The sequence below is a fragment of the Ambystoma mexicanum genome, chromosome 4p (genome assembly GCF_040938575.1).
Source record: "Ambystoma mexicanum isolate Mex_15411 chromosome 4p, UKY_AmexF1_1, whole genome shotgun sequence".
Lineage (NCBI taxonomy): Eukaryota > Metazoa > Chordata > Amphibia > Caudata > Ambystomatidae > Ambystoma > Ambystoma mexicanum.
Genome location: NC_090927.1, coordinates 425,331,333 through 425,357,247, shown reverse-complemented (window position 1 = coordinate 425,357,247; position 25,915 = coordinate 425,331,333).

Below are 25,915 nucleotides of genomic sequence, written 5' to 3'. Positions count from 1 at the left end.
CACATCATATGAAACATATAGATAGGGGAAGACACAAACGTGAAAGACAGCAATCATTTTTGTGCATAAAGATAATCAATAGAGTTATCAGCACTTTCTGATAGTCCTGTTGTTTTTTTTATAGCTCTACTTTCCCTGTATATGGTCATATTTTTATACATTGTACTCACACTACTTTCCTTAGGGTCCAATCACATCATGTGATACATACACAAAGGGTAAATATCAGCTTTGAAATAGAGCAATTATTTATTTGCATGAAAATAATCAGTTAGGTTATGAATTCTTTCTGCTACTACTTCTGATTTTTTACTAACATCACTTTCTCCCTATATACCCATATTTGCATGTGTTCTTGTCTCTTTGTGTTTTGTCTGTAGTAATGCAATTATATAATACATGGGATTTATTAGCTATTTATTACATATTTCACAGTACACAAAATTCTATTAAGAAAACAATTATCATTTCATTATTCAACATATCAACATTACAAATATTATACCTTTATTATTTATGCTGCACACAATGCCTATGTTTCTGCATGAGTAGCTTAGTATACTGCATGGAACTTCATAATAGAATGCTATTTATATCAATGCATTGCTTAATGCACTAATTAGCTCTTGATATTTCTTCCAATGGGCTTTGACACTTTTTTCTCAACATTGTACAGACATTTCATGAAAACTAAATGCATATGTCATCAGTGATGTCATCAATGACATTTGTGATGTCATCTTTGATGTCGTGGGTGTTAGTCTTAGCAGTGCACAGTGGTGGCGCAAGTTATGGTTGCTTAGCTTACCGTAACTGTTGAATTTCAGGGGTTTTTCGGTTTTACTTGGAACCATAACATCTCTTTAACAAAGTTTTTTCACTGAATTTCATAGGTTTTTACTAGCGCAACTTAACCGTAACGTTCCTTTAACAAAGTTTTTTCACTGATATATATATATATATATTACATGGCCACGGTAGTGGCCATGTAGCTATGGTTAAGTTGGTGTTTCCATAGGAAGAGCACTTTTTGGGTGGCAAAGTTATAGGGGGGGTCCCAAAACTTTTTTTTTCCCATAGGCTGAATGGGAAAACATTTTTGCTCGCGTCTACAGCCCAAACCGCTGGACAGATTTTTCACCAAATTTGGACCAGGAGCAGCGGCTTGGTCCCGAAAGCGTGCTTTTGCAAATTTGATGAAAATCCGTCCAGTAGTTTTTTTTTTAAATGACCACAATTTAGGTAACAAATAAATTAGTGATATCTGTGTTCGGTCCACGGACACACTTCCCTGTTCGCTCCGCGGACAGTGTCCTGATTGGCTTGCGTGATGTTTGCGGACTTGCAACGTGTTCGCTGATTGGACGGCGTGGAGCGTGAAGCGTGTCAGATTTTCGGTATCACCCGCCATCTTGGATTCCCGGTCGTCTGCGGACAGCGCAGTGAAACTTTGTTCAAAATTTGTATTTAGTACAGTGTGTTGGTGTGTAGGAGTGTTTGAGGAGGGTGGGAGTGTATGAGATAGGATGAAAGTTGTGTTTTTTTATGTGTTAGACGTTCTTTTTGTGTTCGATTTGTCTGCGGACATCAGAGGTGTTCTGAAATGTTCTAAATAAACTGAATTTGGGGTGTTCTGAGGACTCAATATGTGTCCGTTTTGTTCGCAAGCAAACTGAAACTGTTTTAAGAACACTCCCAGTGTCCTAAAATGTTCGCAAATAAACAAAATGAGGGTGTCCTGAGGACGCTGTCCGTATTGTTTGTTGTCAAGTTGAATATGTTCTAAGAACACTCGCGGTGTCCTGAAATGTTCGCAAATGCACAAAATGGGGGTCTTCTGAAGACGTTGTCGAACACTCGCTGTGTCCTGAAATGTTCGCAAATATGAATGGGGGTAGTGGCTGACAAGTTGAATGTGTCCTAAGAACACTCGCGGTGTCCTGAAATGTTCACAAATAAACAAAATGGGGGTGTCCTGAGGACGCTGTCCGTATAGTTCTCTGTCAAGTTGAATGTGTTCTAAGAACACTCGCAGTGTCCTGAAATGTTCGCAAATAAACAAGATGGTGGTGTTCTGAAGACGCTTCTAAGAACACTCGCGGTGTCCGGGGAATGTTCGTAGGGGGTGTCCTGAGGACGCTGTCCGTATTGTTCTCTGTCAAGTTGAATGTGTTCTAAGAACACTCGCGGTGTCCTGAAATATTCGCAAAAAAACAAAATGGGGGCATTCTGAAGACATTTCTAAGAACACTTGCGGTGTCCTGAAACGTTCGTAGGGGGTGTCCTGAAGGCATAGTCCGTATTGTTCGCTGGCAAGTTGAATGTGTTCTAAGAACACTCGCAGTGTCCTGAAATGTTCGCAAATAAACAAAATGGGGGTGTCCTGAGGACGCTGTCCGTATTGTTCTCTGTCAAGTTGAATGTGTTCTAAGAACTCTCGTGTTGTTCTGAAATGTTCGTAGGGGGTGTCCTGAAGATGCTGTTCGTATTGTTGTCTGTGTTCTTGTCTCTTTGTGTTTTGTCTGTAGTAATGCAATTATATAATACATGGGATTTATTAGCTATTTATTACATATTTCACAGTACACAAAATTCTATTAAGAAAACAATTATCATTTCATTATTCAACATATCAACATTACGAATATTATACCTTTATTATTTATGCTGCACACAATGCCTATGTTTCTGCATGAGTAGCTTAGTATACTGTTTGGAACTTCATAATAGAATGCTATTTATATCAATGCATTGCTTAATGCACTAATTAGCTCTTGATATTTCTTCCAATGATCTTTGACACTTTTTTCTCAACATTGTACAGACATTTCATGAAAACTAAATGCATATGTCATCAGTGATGTCATCAATGACATTTGTGATGTCATCTTTGATGTCGTGGGTGTTAGTCTTAGCAGTGCACAGTGGTGGCGCGAGTTATGGTTGCTTAGCTTACCGTAACTGTCGAATTTCAGGGGTTTTTCGGTTTTACTTGGAACCATAACGTCTCTTTAACAAAGTTTTTTCACTGAATTTCATAGGTTTTTACTAGCGCAACTTAACCGTAACGTTCCTTTAACAAAGTTTTTTCACTGATATATATATATATATATATTACATGGCCACGGTAGTGGCCATGTAGTTATGGTTAAGTTGGTGTTTCCATAGGAAGAGCACTTTTTGGGTGGCAAAGTTATAGGGGGGGTCCCAAAACTTTTTTTTTTCCCATAGACTGAATGGGAAAACATTTTTGCTCGCGTCTACAGCCCAAACCGCTGGACAGATTTTTCACCAAATTTGGACCAGGAGCAGCGGCTTGGTCCCGAAAGCGTGCTTTTGCAAATTTGATGAAAATCCGTCCAGTAGTTTTTTTTTAAAATGACCAAAATTTAGGTAACAAAAAAATTAGTGATATCTGTGTTCGGTCCACGGACACACTTCCCTGTTCGCTCCGCGGACAGTGTCCTGATTGGCTTGCGTGATGTTTGCGGACTTGCAACGTGTTCGCTGATTGGACGGCGTGGAGCGTGAAGCGTGTCAGATTTTGGTATCACCCGCCATCTTGGATTCCCGGTCGTCCGCGGACAGCGCAGTGAAACTTTGTTTAAAATTTGTATTTAGTACAGTGTGTTGGTGTGTAGGAGTGTTTGAGGAGGGCGGGAGTGTATGAGATAGGATGAAAGTTGTGTTTTTTTATGTGTTAGACGTTCTTTTTGTGTTCGATTTGTCTGCGGACATCACAGGTGTTCTGAAATGTTCTAAATAAACTGAATTTGGGGTGTTCTGAGGACTCAATATGTGTCCGTTTTGTTCGCAGGCAAACTGAAACTGTTTTAAGAACACCCGCAGTGTCCTAAAATGTTCGCAGGACGCTGTCCGTATTGTTTGCTGTCAAGTTGAATATGTTCTAAGAACACTCGCGGTGTCCTGAAATGTTCGCAAATGCACAAAATGGGGGTCTTCTGAAGACGTTGTCGAACACTCGCTGTGTCCTGAAATGTTCGCAAATATGAATGGGGGTAGTGGCTGACAAGTTGAATGTGTCCTAAGAACACTCGCGGTGTCCTGAAATGTTCACAAATAAACAAAATGGGGGTGTCCTGAGGACGCTGTCCGTATAGTTCTCTGTCAAGTTGAATGTGTTCTAAGAACACTCGCGGTGTCCTGAAATGTTCGCAAATAAACAAGATGGTGGTGTTCTGAAGACGCTTCTAAGAACACTCGGGGTGTCCGGGGAATGTTCGTAGGGGGTGTCCTGAGGACGCTGTCCGTATTGTACGCTGTCAAGTTGAATGTGTTCTAAGAACACTCACGGTGTCCTGAAATATTCGCAAAAAAACAAAATGGGGGCGTTCTGAAGACATTTCTAAGAACACTTGCGGTGTCCTGAAACGTTCGTAGGGGGTGTCCTCCTGAAGGCATAGTCCGTATTGTTCACTGGCAAGTTGAATGTGTTCTAAGAACACTCGCAGTGTCCTGAAATGTTCACAAATAAACAAAATGGGGGTGTCCTGAGGACGCTGTCCATATTGTTCTCTGTCAAGTTGAATGTGTTCTAAGAACTCATGCGTTGTTCTGAAATGTTCGTAGGGGGTGTACTGAAGATGCTGTTCGTATTGTTCTCTGTCAAGTTGAATGTGTTCTTAGAACACTCATGGTGTCCTGAAATGTTCGCAAATAAACGAAATGGGGGTGTTCTGAGGACACTGTCCGTATTGTTTGTTGTCAAGTTGAAAGTGTTCTAAGAACTATCGCGTTGTTCTGAAATGTTCGTAGGGGGTGTCCTGAAAACGCTGTCCGTATTGTTCGCTGGCAAGTTGAAAGTGTTCTAAGAACACTCAAAATGTCCACGGACATTAAAAGTTTCCATAGACCATAGTTGAAATGTTTGACTCTATGGATGTGATATGCTGCGGTGGTTGTTGCCAGGGCATGGAGTCTTGGGTGCATGGCCATTTGGCCATGCACCCAAGACTCTATGCCCTAGCAACAACCACCGCAGCATATCACATTCATATTTGCTTATAACTTTGGGTGAAAAACAAATGTATAAGGAACAAAGGTATTAGATACTATGGATGTGATATGCTGCTATGGTTCTCCTTATTATTGTATAGTTACTGTTTGGTCTAGTAACCGGAGTACATGTATTTCTTGTTAATTTCTGTGATAAAAGAAAATAGCATGTTACTATTAGTATTTTGTAATGACTTATTACATTGTATAATCAATATACTTTTTTTGGACCCTCATATTTAGTAGATTACAAATCAGAGTACTGTGCAATTTGCTCAGTTTCTGTATTTGTTGCTAAAATCATTGGGTCTGTGGGAGAAAAGAAAATCCATGTTGGATTAAAAAAAACCCTTTTTCTGTTATGCTACAGTTTATTTGTTTGTTTGTTTTCAGTGTTCACTTGTTGTTTTTGGCTAATGCTTTATACTTTGGCTTGTTGTATTTTTTTGGAGCAGTAACATATTATTTATTTGTTTTGATATTATAAAATTTTGGAGTAGTTAGATACCAATTGGCGTATTCTAACTGTCTATTTTTTTTATATATTTTAGTGGTATTGATTTATCTATTTGGATATTGTTACATTTGGGACAGTTAGATACAAATTGCCGTATTCTAACTGTGTATTTTCTGGTCTAATTTAGTGGTATTCATGTATCTAATTAGTTGTTGTAGCATCTTTGAGCAGTTAGATAGCTTTTGGAGTATTCTAACAGTTTATATTTTTTTAACACAAGTTTACTTAGGGTTTAAATACAGTTTAGTTATCAAATTTTGGTTTTAAGAACATCAAATAAGCGTTTGTAAGTGATGTCATCAATGACATTTGTGATGTCATCTTTGATGTCGTGGGTGTTAGTCTTAGCAGTGCACGATGGTGGCGCGAGTTATGGTTGCTTAGCTTACCATAACTGGCGAATTTCAAGGGTTTTTCGGTTTTACTTGGAGCCATAACGTCCCTTTAACACATTTTTTTCACTGAATTTCATAGGTTTTTAGTAGCGCAACTTAACCATAATGTCCCTTTAACAAAGTTTTTTCACTGACTACATATATATATATATATATATATATACATACACCTTCACTTAACAAAACTCGCCCTGAACCCCCTGCAATTGAAATTATGTCCAAGGACACCAATATTGACCGTGGACTCGGCGGCATCTGCACACTCTTTTTTTCACCTATAAAAACAGCTCCATATTATCTTTATTCCACTCCCTTACCCTGTCCACGCCCTGTTACAGTCATCAAATAACTCCAAATGTGTTTTCCAGACTTTTCCCCATCTGTGCTATCGGCAGACAATGGCGGCTGTCCGCTGATCCAACATGGCAGCGTTCTGAAAAATATAATGCACCCCTTGTGTTTTACCATCCAATCAGTGGGCATGTCCGATGTCTGCAGACATCACACCGGCATCTGATTGGTCCAGGGTGGTGTCCCCAGACCGAAAAGGGATGTGAGTCCAAAGACTGGACACAGTTAGCACTAATTTTTTTACCTACTTTTTGACCATTTTAAAGATATCTAATGGACGGGTTTACACCAAATTTACAAAAGCATGCTTTCAGAACCAAGCCACCACTCCTGGCGCAAATTTGGTGAAAATACATCCAACGGTTTGGGCTGTTGGTGTGCGCAAAATTGATATTCTGCTGCGTCTACAAGGATTTCACACATTTTGGGACCCCCCATATAACTTTGCCCCCACTTGACAAAACCACACCAAACATCACAGAATAATTTTGAGGGGGCGATATACTTCTTTTGCAACGTTTGGTGAGTATTTGTCCGGTGGGCAAAGTTATAAGCCACCCAAAAAGTGGTCTTTCTTTGAGTTTAGCAACTTAACCATAACTACAGGGCCACCACCGCAGGCCATGTAATTTACAAAATTACACTAAGATATAATAATATGGCTGAGAATACACAAGCTAAAATACAGTGGATGGGCATCTAAAACTACAATAGTGTGGCTCCTTTTTCTATTGATCTTTTAAAACAATGTTCTTCTTTTTTTTCTCCAGAGTCTCACAAGTAAGAAAGTCTGAAAATACACCGCCAAAATAGGTAAGATTCCCAAATACCTACCGTGTCACTGACCATGGCCTTTGGTCAACAATGGCTGAAAATTAAAATAAGGTCTGTGAACTTAATAGTCACTTAGACAGTGTGAATTAAATGAAATAAAGTATTGTGGAAAATGGACAGACAGTGGAGAGATTTCAGGGTGTGAGAGATACGGCCCCTTGGCTTGAGGCCAAGGATAAGTCTTGCAATTTATGGTTTGTTCATTTGTTCTCTTCTCATTTCTTCCCCTTGTTTTTGATCTTATTTCGAATGTGAATAAGTTGTACATATTTGTGTATATTGTATGCATTCTGATTTTACAGTGAATATTACTTTGTCACTCTGTTTTGAAATGTGTAAAGTCGTACGCACGGCTATATCACAATAAAATGTTTTTAAAAGTCTTGCAGTCCTGTTCTGGATTAGTTGTAGAGGGCGGAGAGTAGATGAAGGCAGATTGAGAAAGAGGCCGTAGTCCAGCCTAGAGTGAACCATGGCTCTGGAGAGAGTGGGATTCTGGGGGAAAGTGCGAAAGGAGGCGCTGCTGGTAGTGGGGCTTCTAGGCGACGTCCGAGATGTGAGGAGAGAAAGAGAGAGTGGAGTCGAAGATGACACCACGGTTTTCTGCCTCACAGGAAGGAGAAAGAAGAGGGCCTAAGGCAGGCAGCCAGAGTGAGAGAGGGAAAGCATGGGCAGGGGTCCCAATGTCAAGGATCTCTGTTTTACTGGCATTAAGGCAGATGTTTTAGAGGTGTACCAGTCCTGAATCGTGGATAGACAGCCAGGAATGAGTGAGAGAGGAGAGGAGGCTGAGGGGAGCCTGAAGGAAAGCTGAGTGTCATCCTTATAACACTAAAAGTTAGAGGAAACGTAGAGATCAGGTGGACCAAAGGGGGCAATTAGAGGTTGAAAAAACAGGATGAGAGGATAGAGCCCTGGGGAATGCCACAGGTATAGAGAGAGTTGGTGGAGAGAAAGGGACGAAGTTGGACCTGGGAGACGTGGTACAAGAGGAACGATATCAGCCACTCCAGGGCCTGATCCCTGATGCCCAGCTTCTGACAGAGTCGATTGATCAGGATGGCGTGGTTGACCGTGTCCAAAGCAGAGGAAAGATTAAGGAGGATGAGGACAGAAGGAATGCTGAATCAAGGCTAGAGAGAAACTCTTCATCTGTGTTCAGGAGATCAGAACCGTGCCTCTGGCAACTCTGTTGCCACACTGATCGTCATGGAAACAACCAACAGGTTCAGTGTGGAGAGTAAGCTGGGAGATGGACAGCTTTTCCAAGAGTTTTCCCAGGAAAGGGTGATGGAGATTGGGCGATAGTTTGCCAGGTAGGTAGGATCAGCAGATGGCTTCTTGAGGAGGGAGTGCACAAGGGAGTGCTTAAGGGGAGAGGGGAAAGCACCAGTGGCAACACAGTGATTAAAGAAATCGGCCAAGGCTGGAGAGATTCTACCAATGCCAATAATTCTTTGAAGGTCAGAGGTAGTAGTCATACTTTTCTATGATTCTCCTTTGTTTGCTGGTATCTGTGACAGTTAAATGATTATTGAGTCTATTGCCTTTGTCTCCTCAGTATGATTTGTATCACTTTTACATACGCTGGGCTAAGCTCTCTCCTAAGGTCTTCACACTCCTGGATGATAATACATTAAAGGGATCTCTCTTGTGTCACAACTAGGATCACAAAATTCTATGGGTCCACTGGGTCCAAATTCCTAGCCCTAACTCTGTTTTAATTATCGTAACATTCCAATTTCATCTTGTTATTTGGACAACCGGGAGACTCTAGGATTTCACTTGTCAGGTAACTAATGTATTAAAGAGTTGCTATATTCTGCAATACCTCTTCTGATACAGTCAATATATTATGTACCAAGATTTCTAGCGCTCATCTTTTTGACAGCCTTCTGTCACCTGTCTCTGTCCTGTTCTTCCCTTATAGAAAGGTGTCCTTGCAAGTTCAGCAGTGCAGTAATAATAGTGGAGGTAATTCTGTAGGTAAACCTTCTACTTTTCCTCTGAAAATAGTCAAAATTACTGTGGCTCGCAGTAATTACACCAAAATCCCCATAGAGTCCTATGGACTTAGAAAACAGGGGCATAAAACACCCTACTACCACTTGTTATTTTGCGGTCAATCTGTGGGACCAAGTGGTGTCAAAGGTAATCAGGTTTCATGGTATTTCGACAGATTTATCACTGAAATACCACCAAACTTGTAATGAGACCCTGAATCCCTTGTTCTACCATTTTAAATTATGTCTCCAATAAATGTGGCATTTGCAATGGTGTCCACGTTCTAGAATGTATTTGTATTTATCTTTCTCAACTCCCCCCCTCTTCCCATCACCATCTAAAGCCTCAATCTAGTTGCTTAATTCATCTTGTGCCTCCACTTCCAGCTCCATCCACCCTTAAAAAACTATTTCTGGTTTTGCTTCATTGCTGCACTCTGTAATTGGTGTCTATAGGTAGGTTTGAGGTTTGGATTTCTGAGCAATTGGTTAGTACATTTCTACTCACCCTGCTTTTTGGGGTACTTGAGTTTTGGGACCGGGGCTTGAAGACATTGAATGGGCATTAGAACTACACATCTCCAACTTTAAATGGGCATTTTAGGCCCTGTTTTGTGGTCCGTGTAGGATGTTTCTTCTCTCAAGCTCTATGACAGCATTAGGCACACCAGCAACAAAATAATTAAAACTGAGGACAACACTAGATGCAGCACAATTAACTTAATAACTCAATGCACTAGGCACATTAATGATGGTTCCCACAACACTAGCTCCCACAAAAATCTAGGAACACTCTTAATCATATCTGATTAATTACATTTTCAGCGTGCCTAATCTTTGTTATAAAAATCGTGCAAACTTTGCAAATGTCTGTTGCAGAGCCTAATAGAGCCTACTCACTATGAGTCTCTAGTACACATCTTCAACAGACATCTGCTTACTTACATGGTGTTCGGCATGGGGCATGATTGAATGAGGGGATGGTAGCCGGAATGCCACACCGAGCTTCACTCCTTCTTTCTCTACATTTACCACATTATAGAAAGCACTGCAGCACTGTAAATGGCATGGAAGTCAGCAAGACCAATAGAGTGGAATGATGCAACAATCAGACTGAGAGGACTAATTGAAGACTGGGAAGCAAGGAAGGCACACTGATGGATGTGGCAGCCACTTTAGTGGAATAAACACCCCTCACCAATCCTAATTAAGTTTGCTAAAACTCCCTCTACTAAATGTAAATTCAGTTTTCTACCTCTCCTCTAAATGCTCTAGCAATGCCCTGCCGCTGCCTACAAGACTGTCCATTAAATCCAATTGACAATTCCTTAGGTAGCGTTTGAGGCCCAACTCATCTAAAGTGTTGCCTGAAACCCAACAAAAGTTTAGTGAAGTTGTATTGGGCCAGATCACCCACAAACTGAGTGAGTTGATATTGTATATGTATTTTTCATTTAATTGTATCTTCTACCTGGCCCTCCTACAGTATGCTGGACAACATATAGTAGTGATTCTTAAATATATGCTATTTATAAGTGTTCAATTAATACTATTAACAGTCCAAAACTGATATGGAAGGCCATATTAATGTTCCATGCTGCCTCTAAAATATCATTTTTAACCAGATCTACTGTCGCAGAGAGTGCTCTATGAGGTTGGAATGCTGCCTCGCCATTATTGGGCATCACTCCTTGGTGATCAATGAGTCTATATGTATGCCTCTTATAAAAAAGAATGCCATCTTCTGCCAGAAAATCCACTATTAATCCCGTTAGGGAACTGTACCTGTAGGCTTGCCTGAGAATTTGCTTGTCAATATCCATACCACAGAGTCATAGTTTGCACTCCTTATATTGTATTGCTATCTTGAACATTAAAGAAACTTACCAGCTTTCGAGGTCAAACCTGAATACTGCCTTGATCAGAAAAACCTTAGACATACAGCAAGATTCATGGGAATGCCAGACCTCGGGACTTCCCCTGCTACCAGACACACCATGTGCATTTTCTTATCTGGTTATGCCTGTGATCCACCAGTATGTTAAGGATTTCAATCAGGCAGCACACACCTTGGTCTCGGCCTAGTATGCAGCGCACGACTGAAATGCTTATTTTTATGTTAGATTCAATATTGAGATGGTACACCACTCATATCACACCCCCTTTTCAAATACCCCGGGTCAGAATGGACCATGAACCAGGCTGGTTCATAAAATGTAATATTCATTTATTTATTTGAAAATTAAAAGAACTCATACAATGTTTAATATGGGGTAGTGATCACCAATGGGGTGATAATAACAACAGGAACTCAAGCAACATACTTGGTTTAACCTTCTATTGATACATCTACAAAACATCAGGGAATAGGAGCACTTTTTGATTTTAGGAAAGATAGCACTCAAGTTCGAATTTCCCCCTGCAAGGTTCCCTCAACCCACTAATAATAAATTCTGAGTGGATAAACAGAAGCCATGCGTAATCAGGAAGGACAAATAGGAAACAGAATTATTGAAATCTGACCTTCCCTCCCCAAATAAGAGAGAAAAACGGATTTCAAACCCCTTTGCAATGCTAAAAATGACACTTGGAAATGGATGAATAGAATAATGAATTTGTGTAAAAACCTTGAAGCAGATACAATTCTCACTAAAGCAACAATGCAAATATAGTAACAATCCCTAAGAATGGATAACCAAGAGCATAAAGTTCGAAAATGAATGGCAGGGTTTAACACATTCTGCAGCAAATGACACGTTGGAAACTTGGCAAACTTTGCAATTCCCGCCTGAAATTACCCCAAACGTTTTTAACAAAAACGGGTGAAATACACTGATTTGAATTTTTGTGTTGGGGGATAGCTATAGATCACAGGTACAATATGGAAGTGAAATTAAGTCCCTAGCTGGTAAATTGAATGAGTTATGCAAGATCTAGAAAGGTGCGTTTTGAATAAAATGGAGCAGTGAAAAAGGAAAGGAAATCAGTTTTGACAAGAACCATTTTACTCTACACTAGAGCATTCAGGCTAGGCTACCAAAGAGGGACACAGTAAGCTCCAGGGTTGATTTGCAAATTCAACCCTAGCACTTCATCGCCCAACCCCGGCGAAACCAGTCCGATCACTCGAAATAGGACTTAGGGCTTAGGATTTACACAAGGCAGAATTACAAAAGAGACGCTGCGAGTACTAGAAATCAAAGGCAGGGTTTCACAAATCGACTGGTCAAGTGGCACAGCAAGTAGAGTGCTTGCTTTGATATCCGTGCAGAGCTTGCTAACGCAGGTTCAAATCCCAGCGGGGCCAAACTCAGCCTTTCATTCTTCCGAGATGGATAAATAAGCACCACACACCATGGGTAATAATAAGCAGCACTCAGATACCTGAGGTTTTGTAGCGCTATATAAATGCCAAATTATTATTATTAATGATTCTGATGGTATTACAAGTTATCAGGGTATGGATAGGATGACTTGGAGAAGGCAACTAAGGACAAGTCAAGGTAAGGTATACTCTGATTTTCTATGGTTCCTATTTATACTCACAGTCCACTTTAGTTTAGGATTTTGGGACAGTCAGCATTCTGGTCACAACACGGATGTGTTCTAACAAAGGATAGCTGGACAAAATCAGTGGGACAGGATCAGCTGGGCAGCGACTGGATACCAAAGTATAATTCTGGTTGCCAGGTGGCACAGGTACCTCTGGATGCAGTTATTGGGCAGCAATTGATGGGCCGCAAGCCAGGCTGGTGTCAGGAGGCTTCCCACAAAAATACCTCCGCTTCTCCCTTGGGGTATTGGGATTTTAAAAGTAAGGCCTTGCTGGAAGGGTCAGCAATGCTTGGCCTGGTAGTTGGATCTGGAATCTGGATCAGTGCAAGATGGAGGAAACAGGAACCGGACGCCACGCAGGAAATCAGAAAGAGAGTGTGTCTCTAGAGTCTTGTCAGGGACCCTTATTTATAGTGTAAAATGACATCATCAAAGTATAGGCTGGTCAGGGTTAGCTAAGCACACCCTCAAACTACTTGGATTGGGCAGAGGTGCTAGTCTCTGCCTTGCTCTCAACTGGTTGGATTTCCAAGGGAATGATGTCAGGTTTATGAGGTGAGTTTTACAATGTCCAAAAACTCCCACATTTAATTTACTGAAAATCTGATTTTGCTAAAAACATACATTTACACAATTACAATCTGTGGGTAAATTATACACACAGGTTACATATTATGTGCAGCACATACCAGTCCAATCCTCAAGTCTGTGGGACCTTGTTTTGCCCTTCTGATACATTTTGGTAATTTTAAACATGAAAGATTTGTCCTAAATTGCCATAATTATTTACACAGATGCGAATTATCCCAACAAATATATATACAAAATGTTATGTTTGCAACATTGATACTTTTCGATTAATGCTCAATACTTTGCCCTTTTTGTCCCCAATGTGTCAGTGAGTTCTTCCACATCTCTAAAGCAAGCACGAAAAATCACTTTTAAACTGCAACATTTTTACAATTTACAAAGTCTTGCTGCAAAGATAGAAGTCTTTAAAGATTATTCCTGAAATAGTCTTGGGGAACAAAAGGCAGTCTCTTTGTTCTTGGGTCAATTTTTTTGTTGTCCTTTCACTGCTGCCATCTGTTATTTCCTTTAGAGCAGGGTGGAGGTTTCTCCCCTCATTGAAGTTATATAGCCCCCTTCACACCTCCGGCTTCCTTCCCTGGGAGCTTCATTGTTTGGGTCCTAGCAGAGACAAAGGTCTATTCAACCCCATTATTATCAGGGCATTGTCAGTATCTGCTGAGAGAGAGAGCCCTCCTTTTGATGCCACCCCTCCAAGCAGAATCTGTTTTCAACTTGCAGCTCCAGCCACCATATTTTGTTTTACCCTTTAATTTCTGATCTTAGACCCAGAATTAAAGCAAGCCGGTTGCATAAAATAACCCATGTTATATAGTCTCACCATCAACAAACCCCTTCATATTGCTAAAGGCTGGCAGGCTTTCATTCACCAGTGTACCGTTCCAAAACACAGGCATTTGTTTTTCTTTTTTTTGCAAAAAGCCCTTTTTTTTTTTTACACATGTTGAAAACTGCTAGCATTTCTTCCCTTAAATTCGGTTTGGCATCTGTCTTTCCAATATGGTTTACACAACAGTCTGGACAAGGCAAATGTCTCCATAAAATTGACATGTGTACATACAGCTCTGATTCCTTTTCAAACAGTGATTTTGACACATTAGTTGGTTTTCAGGTTTTAGCCGGCACAGCCTGTCATTCGGAAATAAGGTTTGGTTTTGCTGAGGGACAGTGGGGATATGCATGGGCATGGCAGGGCCTTATTAATAACAGTGGCTGGAGGAAGAACAGATGGAAATAGTGTCAGATCAGCATTTTCAAAGGTGAAAAAGGGTTTCTTTTCAATGGATATTTTGTTTTTTGTAGCAAAGCTCACTGCTTTTTTCCACTTTCTTCCTTTTGTTGATGTCGGCACACAATAGCAATCTCCTTTACTCTGCCCCTGGTTCCATCCTGCCCAATGCATGCGTGGCAGGATGGTGCAGCCATTTTTGGTTGTTGTTGCAACATGCGGTTTGGAGCCATGAAACTCACAGGAGCCAGCATAGCCATTTGGCTGTTTCTGTGCCAATGCAGCTTAGTGATGTGGGGCAATGCCGTTGTGTGGGTCAATATATCCCACATGTATATCACCAAACATGCATAATGATCTGCCTTCACCCATTTGGTCAGACATGTTGAAGTGCCCATACGATGGCATGAATAGAGCAGTCCAAAAGGATTAAATACAGGTATACAAAAACATAGTAAATAAAGAAAATGACATTCCTCTTGTTGCCCTGTACTAGTTCTTGACTTTCCAAAGAAACATTTTACAATATTTTCAAATTAATGCTAGAAAGCTTCATCGTAATTACTTTAATTAAATTCATCCTAAAAAGTGCATAATGATATTGTCACTGAAATTCTCAGCAAAGGTGTTCTGTGCATTCCTCTCTGACCACATCTGCATCCAAAAAGGTTAAGGCCCATTTCTGTCCATTAAGCATGCCTTTTGTCTTTCCAGGTTTCACGTGTAATGGTATCCGCTTCTTGTCATCACTCCCTAGCTGCCAAGGCTGGGCTTCTCACATTTGCCACGGTTGTGTGGAAAGAACAAAACGGTCAAATGTTGGTGAGCTTTAAAGCATTGGCTGAAAGGTCTGTGGTGATACTGTCCCGCGATAGTGGACCCTAGGACAACACACCCAATGTTTTCCCTCCATTACAAACCTGTACATAGGTGCCCTTAATCAGCTCCACACCTTAAGTCCAGTTAAAAAAATCCAAACTTCTGAACACAACTACATCTGACGTTTGTAGCAAGCTGTCAAGGAGAGCCAACTTGTCAAGTACACCCATACAATCACCTTTTCTTCCCATACCTATTCATCCCACCGTGTGAATATAAATTGCTACCTACTCTTATTGTTCATCTCAAAACTCTTCCTCTTACACCAATTGACATTCTTTGTTTTATTGTTAATTTGATTGAAAGTGAAACATTCCAATAATTAGAAAGCTTACAATCAAATTCAGGTTTTTAATGATTCTGGAAAATATAGCAGATGTGTGCAACATTGAATGGAAATCTGAAGAATGGAAATTTGAAGTTCATTCTCGGAGGAAACTTTCACACCCATTACATGACTTTCTAAATTTAGAAGCACAGAGACATTTTGTAACTTCATTCTGAACGTTCTCATGACTCTTGGTGCAACCTGAGTCCTCTGGAACAACCACGTTCAGCAATCAAGTAACTGAGTGATGAGCATGGAGTGTGTGTGCAGCAATAACGGAATGTTAAGCTGGATTCTAGATCTCTAGGTCACACGAAGTGCTGCTTGTGGATAGTCATAATATGCAGGACTAGATACAGATTCTGGGGGCCGGGAAAGTTCAATGCTTTCATAATCTCTCACTACAATCATTCAATAAGAATGTTGCGATGGATGTGTCCAATAGTGACTCCAGCAAAGTCCAAGATTAACAAATGTCTGTTCAGTTAGCTGATTCGCTTGTACAGCTTTCTGTCACTGTGCATAGATGCACTAAACAGGCACTCACGGCCATTCCCTGGGGCAGGCACGGCATCCCAGAGGTCAGTGATTTTGGGGTGCAGGATCCGCTGTTCTCAACCAGTGTTTTGAGACTGTTTTACGACTCTGTTCATGTTTATATATGTTTTTGTGATTTTGCAACTTAAGTACAAATGAAAACAAGGGTTAACACAGATGCTGTCAAGTTTTATTTTTAAATGTCTTGTTTGCTCGCAGAGCATTTTAAATGGGGAATTATTACTGGCAGATTACTACAGAACCAGCCATGAGGTGTAATTGTAGTCACTAATTTTGCTGGGATGTCCCTGAAGAAATGTAACTATTTCATTTATGTATTTATTTATTTGTTATTTACATAGCTCACCTAACGCTGAGGTATGTGGGCGCATTACTTAAGCATACAGTATTGTCGGAATTGAAACAATATTATGCCTCCTATCGTAACAATTGTATGTGTATTGGCCTACGCCAAGTTGTCTAAACATCATATGCGAACAAACTCCACGGCAAGGTCTTGACCTTAGAGAAAGTAATGTAAGTCGCCATCTTGGATTAAGCCGCCATTTTAGGTTCTCTTGTTATATGGAAGTCACCCTGAACATCAAAATGGAGGCCAAATGACATTCTGAGTAAGATTCTGGCCGTTGTGACCTCTATACACATGAATAATTAATATGCCTGCAGGCCGCTTGTCAGGGTCGCGAACTGAGACCTTGTCCTACCGTTGACCTATGTGTAAATGTACAACTATATCAGCGAAACTAATCAAAATGCATATATTACAGGATTGACCTGGCAAAGAACCCATAGGCCTGGCTCACAGAATGGTTAACCCGCGAGAGGGTTGGCCAAGGGCTGGACAAATCGTATAAAGAGCCCGAGTATTTCAATGTGCTCTCTCTCTCACTAACGCATTGAACCCTTGTTGAAGTTTGTTATGTTACTCTGAGAGCCGAATAGCTATCCGTTTGTCAATTGACTTGGTAACTGTTGTAGCTTTTATGTTCTTTGTAACCTGTGTTGGTGTGTTTCTTGTTGGGCTTCCCAGCCTCATATTATTTTTCTGTTTCCACAGTATAGGTGCAATACATTTTGCAGGCATGGAAGACACATGACATTGTCAATAAATTGCAAGAGGATAGGCATTTTTAAAGCGCAAACATTTGTATTTTTGTAACAGAAGGAGCTTATCGATTCTGTGCGAAGAGCCAAGTTTTCACTTTTTTCTGAAAATCCAGAGTTTTGCTGCTAGTACTGTGATGCTATTGCCCCTGCTTTTTGAAGCTTTTTGAAGCTTAAATCTATGAATGTTGAGGCAGTGAGTGGGTAGCTCGAGTAGGCCTGTTAGGTTGATATCTGGAGAATCTGTCTACCAGATATTTGTGAGCGAAGTTTGAAAGGCATTTGTGGGTGATGGCTAAGATTTTGCAAGCAATTCTATCCTGTACTGGGAGCCAGTGGACATTGCATCTTGCTGCTGAGATATGGTTGGTTCTTGGGATATTCAAAGCCACTCTAAGAGCATTATTTTGTAATACTTGTAACTTGTGTACGTTGCATGTATTGGTACCTAGGTACAGGGCATTGCAAAAGTCAAGTTGTGTTAAGAGGAGTGCTCTAGCCAGAGTAATGCAGCCCTCAGAGGACAAGAAGGGCCTCCAGGCATTAATCAATTTGGAAGTGTAGGCTGTAGCTGAGGCTGTTGCATTAACTTGTTTAGTGAGTGGGTAGAGTAGAGATAAATGCTGAGTGTTTTGACTTCCTTCGAGACTTTGATGATGTTACCATCGATATTGAAGGATTTGAATTGGTTGTCTAGTTTATTGAGACGGGTTTGAGATCCAATAAGGAGTAACTCCAATTTATTGTCACTCAGGCAGAGGCCATGGATGGCCATCCATGCCTGAATGATTATGGTGGTCAAATAACAACTTAATCAAGATATTATATAATGTAGGGGATACACTAGAGCCCTGCGGTGGACTGGGGCTGGATCAGACTCAGCAGTTGGTGCAAAGTCTCTCGTAGCCCTTTGAGCGGGGAATGATTGTATCCATACAGCAGCATTCTCAGAGAACAAAGCTGCTGAGGTAAGGTGTTTAGTGAGAATTTCATCATTGACCAGATCAAAGGCTGCTGATAGATCCAACAGGAGGAGGAGGGCCATGTCATCTTTATCTTTTAATTCATCCATTTGGTTTTTTAGATCTATGAGGGCTGGTTCTATACCATGGCCTGGTTTGAAGCCTAATTGCTGAAGGCCTAAGAGATTATTATTTTCTACGTGGTTTTGTATTTGTAGCTAGGCCATCCTTTCCAATAAGCAAGGTACTGTGGTGACAGGCCTATAGTTAGTAGGGGTGTTTGGGTCAAGGCGTGTTTTTTTTAGAAGGGGTAAGACCCACCATCTTTTAGGTTGGTTGGTACTGAGCAAGTTTCAAAGGAGGCATTAATTAAAGAGGTGATGAAAGGTGCAGCTCCTTCGCCGCTCCTTTAATGATTGTCGCACAACAGATGTCTCCTTAGCATCTTGAAGGTTTGAGGCTTGATATAATGCCTTCTACTTCAGTTATGGTGACTGGAGTAAACTGGAATGGGTTGCATAGTTTAGCAGGTCGGTCATGTGGCTCTAGGAATTTTGTACGAGCTGGCAGGGTAAGCTTTTTTGATTACATTTTGGTTTATAGGAGAGAAATTTTGTCAACAAGCGCTTTTTGTATATTAGCGCGCCAGGTCGTGTCTTTATTGTATAATTCTGTTGGTTGTGCTGGAGACTCTAATTCTCTGAGAATGGTGGATAACTCTTTCGGGGTTGAGTTAGCGTACATAATTCTGTTGTTATAGTGTCACTTTTAGTGTGTAAAATAGCCACGTTGTAGATGTTGGAGGCTTTGCTGAACTTTCCTTTGTTCACGTCTGTGGGGTATTTTTTCCAGGTAGTTTCTGAGGTTCTTTTAAGACAGCGTAATGATTTCAGTACCATTTATTTAGATGAGCCCGTCGTTTGGCTTTGCATATTTTTAGTGGGGCTATTTTGTCAAGGGCCTGAAGTAGGGTCTGATTATACAACTCCACAAGGGAGAAAGGGTCAGTGCACCTAAGCTTAGAATTGTTAGTGATAGTTGTAGTAGTGGTATTAGCTTCTCTACTGTGATATTGTGATTGTTTCTAGTAAGTGCCAGTGGAGCTTGTGTGTTGTCAGGATTTAGGCAATAGTAAAGGAGATGGCATGGTGGTCCGAACAAGCACAGTGTGTGTTGGCGAGAATCTTGGGATCACAGTTTAGATTAGCTAATCAATCCGGAGTTCTGCCCTTGCTGTCCGTAGGGTTGGTGGTGTGACGCGAGAAGCCTAAGTAAGTGATTGTTTTGGCTAGTGAAGTAGCATTGATGTCATTAGAGTCATAAAGGCCTAGGTTGAGATCACCCAACAATATGATTTGGGAGCCGGGTTTAGTATTTCTGGTAAGTAGTTGTGAGATGTCCTCTTCGAATGAGGATATTAGGATGAGGATATTAGGACTGTAGATCTATATATAAGGTGTATTAATATAGTAAGTAGTTAGTTAGGGGGCATTTGGCAGATAGAAGTTCGCCGGATGGGAGTCGTTGATTTAGCAGTTCTCTAAGGCCTAACTGTTTTTTCACAATGATGGCAACTCCACCGCCTCTAGAGCCTTCTCTGTTTTCTCTGAGAATGGTATAGTTTTCGGATATGGCTAGTGATAGTGTAGGTCCTGCTGCTGGATGGAGCCAAGTTTCCGTAATAGCCAGGAAGTCTAGGTTATTTGTTACAATAAGATCAGCTATGTCTAGAGTGTTTGCCAAGCGTTTACAAGCGCACCCTTGATGGGTGATGTGTCTAGGTTGGGTGTTTCTCTAGTAGGGCGAGAGTTTCCAGGGGTGGATGGGTTAACATTCTTTTTTAGGTGCGCATGGTTGTCCCTTATTGTCCTGATGGGAGTGTTCTTGGTACTTGGATGGAATCTGTATAGGTAGGACTTTGCCAACTATTTTCTAGCCTGGAACCTACTCTGGAATTTCTAATTCTTGTTGGACAAGGTTGATTAGGGGTAGGCCGGGTTGCATGAAGCTGGATCCAATGTAGTGGTGTAATCATGCAGAGGTTACTTACTGTGGTTCCTTGAGTACCATTAGTTATGGATATGTCTGGCAGCAGGGCCGATAGGCTTTTGGTAGGTAGTATATTGTTAGGTGAGGGTAATGGCATGCCCATAGTAATGTTTACCTTACGTAGGTTAGCCATATGTAAAGGAGATGATATACAGCTAAGATTATAACTGCATATACGATTTTTGTGATATTTTGTGAATAGAAATAAAAATAGGATAAAATTATAATTATGAGGTGACCTTGCTCTTTCCCTGGTGACTTTAAGTCTCCATAGAACAGCTGCAAAGCCCGAGATGATTTGTTTAGACTCCCATTAACAAATAGCTAAACCAACTAGAGATGGGAAGATTTGTGGTCTAATGCCAACATTGAAGGCTGAGCAGAAATAACTGCTTCACCTCTTAACCAAGGTGTGTGATCCTGGGAACTAATTTAGTCTCAGTGTGCCTTAGTTACCAACATTTGGGGTCCCTAGAAGTGATTCAGCTTGCAGTGCACACTGTTAAGAAAATACTAACTCGTGGCTTAACAGATTATAGTTATTGAGAAAGCCAACCATTATGGGCTCTGAATAGTGAAAATGTTTTCTTTGTTCGATCTTATTCACCATACAAAGAAATAGTTGCCGTTCCAAATACATGGGTCTTGGTTACATCTGGCCACAGGTCCCTAAGCACTCAACCCAAACCATCTAGAGGCAGGTCCACACACAGTAGCTTGATATTCAGAACTGCACACATCAACACAGCACCAAAGCCAACCTGCATTTCCCTCTTCTACCAATAACCTAACCCATCCCCCTCTCTTTCAGAACCACGCGAGCCACTGGAAACAATGCAAATGGAAATGGTGCATAGTACACAAATACAAGTACTAAAACATAAAACATAACATGATTGAGAGGAGTTTTAGTAAATTAAATCCGAGAAAAACTAGGTTTGCTATATAATGGCTAAAGGGAGGCTATTGGCTCTAGTTATACATTGTATTGAAAGCAAAATCATGGCTAAATGGAGCATACAATAGCAATACACACTTTTGAAACAGGTGATAGTGCATAAGGCAATGAACATAAACATTTGATAATGAAAGTGAATGTACTTATTTATTTCAAGATTCTTACAAGTTAATACAACTAGCTTTTGTTTATATTGCAATGATTTTAAAATGTTGGGAGAGGCTGCAGTGTGGAGTTGCCAGTACAGTGGTGCATTCGACTGCTTCACGCTGGGTACTATGTTGTATAGAAACTGCCCTGAATCCACTCCCCCCAGAGGCTGGTGCATGTGCTGTTCATGTTTTGGTGCTATCGTGCACTACAGCTAAGTATTTAGCCAGATACAAGATTCCGTAGTACATGTCAATTTCAGGCAGTTCTTGATTTAAATATGTCCTGTATAACCTCATTTAGTTACAATTTCACACAAAAGAATTGGATTTAATGTTATAATTCATAAAAGCAGTGTCTTTTGTAGAGAAGAAATATGCATTGCAGGGAAAGGCTTTCTTGTCAATAGAACTCTGGGCAATTTGACAGCAGAGGTATTGACCAGCAGCCACAAAGTAGCCTGAAGACGGATCATCATGCATGCTGCTAAGAAACAGGCCTTTATGTTTGCTGTCTGTCTTTGTTAAGAACATACAGCATACGAAAAGAAAATAGATATCCAGTTACATAATTCTAGTTGCCCTTTCGGATTTGTGATATAAAGCAGTATGGTATTATGTAGCTCAATTTATGACATTTTGGAAGCCTCTTTTGTCTTGCATGTAGAGCATTACATTAAGAGAAAATAATTCTGTGTGCAGCTAATATGTGTGCTACAGAGCATAAAAGCATCCAGAGCTCAGATAAATAAATACATATAGGAGAGCATACATGATAAACAGAGGCTGGTGGCTGCATGTGTAATTAAATGACAAGGTGTATATACATGGAAGTGGTAGGTCAGATAAATAGATACACATAGGAGAGCATACATGATAAACAGTGGCTGGTGGCTGCATGAGTAATTACAAGCAAGGTGCCTCCGGGAGAGTTATGTACGCTTATGTGGAACTAAGTATCCAAAGACTTCAGCCAGTTTATATGATTAGATTTAAATTTGAGGTAGGGCTGCACTTCTCTTATAAAATGTGCCAAGGAGTACCAGAGTTGTGCCGCTCTGACTGGGAAACTGCCTCCCCCAGCCTTAGACAGCTTAAATCTTGATATGATGAAGCTTTTGGTATTAATTGATCTTAACGGTCCAGAGGAGATTTTCCTCTGGAATCCGTCTGTGAGATAACTAGCAGCTGCATCATTCAAAGCTTTCTGCGTAAGGGATGCAACTTTTAAGTGAATTTTATTTTGGGTAGAGAGCCAATTATTTTAGCACCTTATCAAGGATATGTGAGATCTTTTAGACATGCAGAGAGCAGCTCTCAAGTCATTGTTTTGAAGTATTTGAATCCTATGGATTGTAGATTTGTTAGCACCGATGTATAAGGCATTACAATAGTCAAGCCTGGATAGAATAAGGGCTCTAGCCAGGATGATGCAACTGTCTTCTGAGAGAAAGGATTGCCTGTTCTGATGAGCTTGCAGGTGTAGGCTGTAGCTGAGGCCATAGACTTCACCTGTTTGGAGTAGGAATGGGTGGTGTCAAAGTAGAAGCCAAGTGTCTTTACCTCCTTGGCCACCTTAATAAGGTTGCCATCAATTACGAATGAAGAGTAGTCTTGGCCTAGTTTCTTTAGATTGGGGTGGGTGTCTAGGATGATAAACTCGGTTTTATAATCATTCAGGCATAGACCGTGGGTTGCCATCCATGCCTGGATGATGAGATACACTCTATTTACCAAGGCCAAATCCTTGCTGTAATCCCCGGAAAGTGGGTGGAGAATCTGAGTATCATCCGCATAGTTAGTGTAGGTGATACCCAGAAGGTCCAGACCATCAAAAAGGGGCTTAGTAAATATATTGTATAGGGTGGGGGAGACACAAGTACCCTCTGGAATGCTTCAGGTAATAGGGATCGGGTCTGCCGCTTCTGATGGGGAGAATACCCTCATGGTCCTGTCGCTTAGGAAAGACTCAATCCATGTTATAGCCTCTTTAGAGAAGTGGGCGTCTGAATCTAGGTGGCTGCCTTTATCTTGTAGCTCATCAATTTGTGCCTTCAGATCAATAAGGGCAGTCTTAGTACCGTGTTGAAGTCGGAATCCTGATTGTCGCGCACTTAAGAGCTTATGTAGTTCTCAGAATGTTTTAATTTGATTGTAGGCGATCTTGTCCAAAATGTTTAATAGAAATGGCACTGTCGTAATAGGATGATAGTTTGTGGGTATGAGTGGATCTAGGGTTTGCTTCTTTAGCAGAGGCAACACACAGGATTGTTTAAGGTTGGTATGGACAGATCCCGATGCAAATGAAGCATTGATGAGTTTGGAGACAAATGGGGAAAGATTTCTTGTAGCATCTTTGATGAGCTGGGCTGGGCAGAGATCACCCTGGCAATTGGATGGCTTGAGTGAGAGGATAACTTTCGCTACCTCAAGACTGGAGGTCTTCGTGAACTTGAAGCGGGCTGTAGAGTCATTTTCCTTCAACGGTTGGTCAGGAGTATTGTTGTTGGAGTGAGGTATATTGAGTGTGGCTTTGTTTGGGCTATTTCATTTTGCAGGGTAGTTACTTTGTTGTTGAGTGCTAGTTGTATGTCCGAACACCATTTTTTATCTTTGGTGCAGGTGTCAGGAATGGGGATAGGGCACTCTAATTCCCTCATGCTGGAATTAGCATTGGATATGCTCTTATTCTATGAGTTGTGCTTGGCCAGGTAGATTTACTTTCTGTAGTGAGATGAGATTTCCATTAATTTAGGTCTGCTGTCTTCTGAATGGCGTAACCTCCACAACGTTTTGAAACTCCTTTTCAGTAGTCGTAGATCCTTTAATTGTGGGTTGAACCACTAATTTAGGTGGGATTTGGGTTTGCTCAGTCTGATTTCATTGGGGCAATGTTGTCGAGAGTAGTTAACAAAATGTTATTGTACTCCTCAACAAGCGTTTCTGGGTCTAAATGATCAGCCAACTGGTTTAGAGTAGGTAGGATAGCAGGGATCACTTTTTCCACTGTGATACTCTTTTTATTCCTAGTTAAGCATGGCGGGCAGTCATGGGGGGATGGGGGAGTGGTTTGGTGGTGGCAAGTTCAAAGGACAAGAGGAAATGGTCTGTCCATAGTTGCAGGGAAATATTTGTGATGTTGGCGGTGCAATTATAGTCAGCCCCCAATCAAGGATTCTCCCTTTGGTATGCATAGGCACAGTGATTTATTTGGGTGATGCCAAGTTTGGCGAGGGTACTTGCGATAGAGGAGGCATATTTGTCTAGAGGATCATTAAAACCTAGGTTGAAGTCCCCGAGGAGAAGTAGTTGAGAAGTGATTTTGAGATTATTGGAAAGTAAGTTGTTGATATCCTCCTCAAATGTTCCAATAAGCCAGGAGGTCTGTAGATACGGTGGATTGAGAGGGTCTGGGAGTTGAGTAGCAGAAGTATAGCAGTGAGCACTTCACGTGAGTCAGTAACTAGGGAAGGTGTAATTCTCATAGCTAGGCTGGATTTTGCAATGACGGCAATGCCACTGCCTCGCTTCTTGTCTCTGTCCTGTCTGAATATGGTATAGCCATCAGGGATTGGTAATGAGAGTAAGGGTCTGCTGCTTCATGCAGCCAGGACTCTGTAATAGCAAGAAAGTCCAAGTTGTCTGCCAATATCAAGTCAAAGATATCAATGGCAAGAGCAGTCAGGGATCTGACATGTGTTAGTGCTCCTTTGAGGGGGAGAGACACTACTGTGGCCGGAGTGGGAATAGGTTTCATTTTGGAAGTTACTGGTCAAGACTTTATATTATTGTAGTTAGTGATAAGGTCCTTCTGGATATTAGTTCTTTTGTAAGGTGTGGGTAGTGATGTTATAAGGGGTTCGAAGAAAGTCTATTTAGTCTCCATCGGAGTCTAGAGTTTCTAGAGGCTAGTAGACAACTTTGCAGATAACCTCTGCGACACCCAAATCACCCAATTTCCTAGCAGCTAGCGCATGAGTTGGGCTTGATTTCCCAACTTTTGGCTTAACTTTACATGCATTTCTCACAAACAAAAGTGTGTTTGCAAGTGAAATATGCAAAAGTAAAGTTGTGAAATTCATGTACATGGGGGTGTGGCTTGTAATTAGTGAGGCCTGGTAGAAATGCACGATTTGCGTCATGGTTATTAAGGCCCTGATAATATCATCTGTTTGCCCGGCAGGAATTGCAAGACAGGCTGCAGAATGAAGGACTACCATCATGGTGGCAAGTCTAGCATAAGAATGACCTGCAAGAACAGAGTTACCAGTCTAATTATAGAAAATATCTAAAACCTGAAATAATACAGGAATAATTAAAATAGAGACATCATCTTCTCTAGATAGCAAACAAATTAATGTTAATAGACATCAACAGCAAATAATATGAAGAACAACATGGGGAGGGTGACCCCACATAACATTGAGACAAGCTAGCT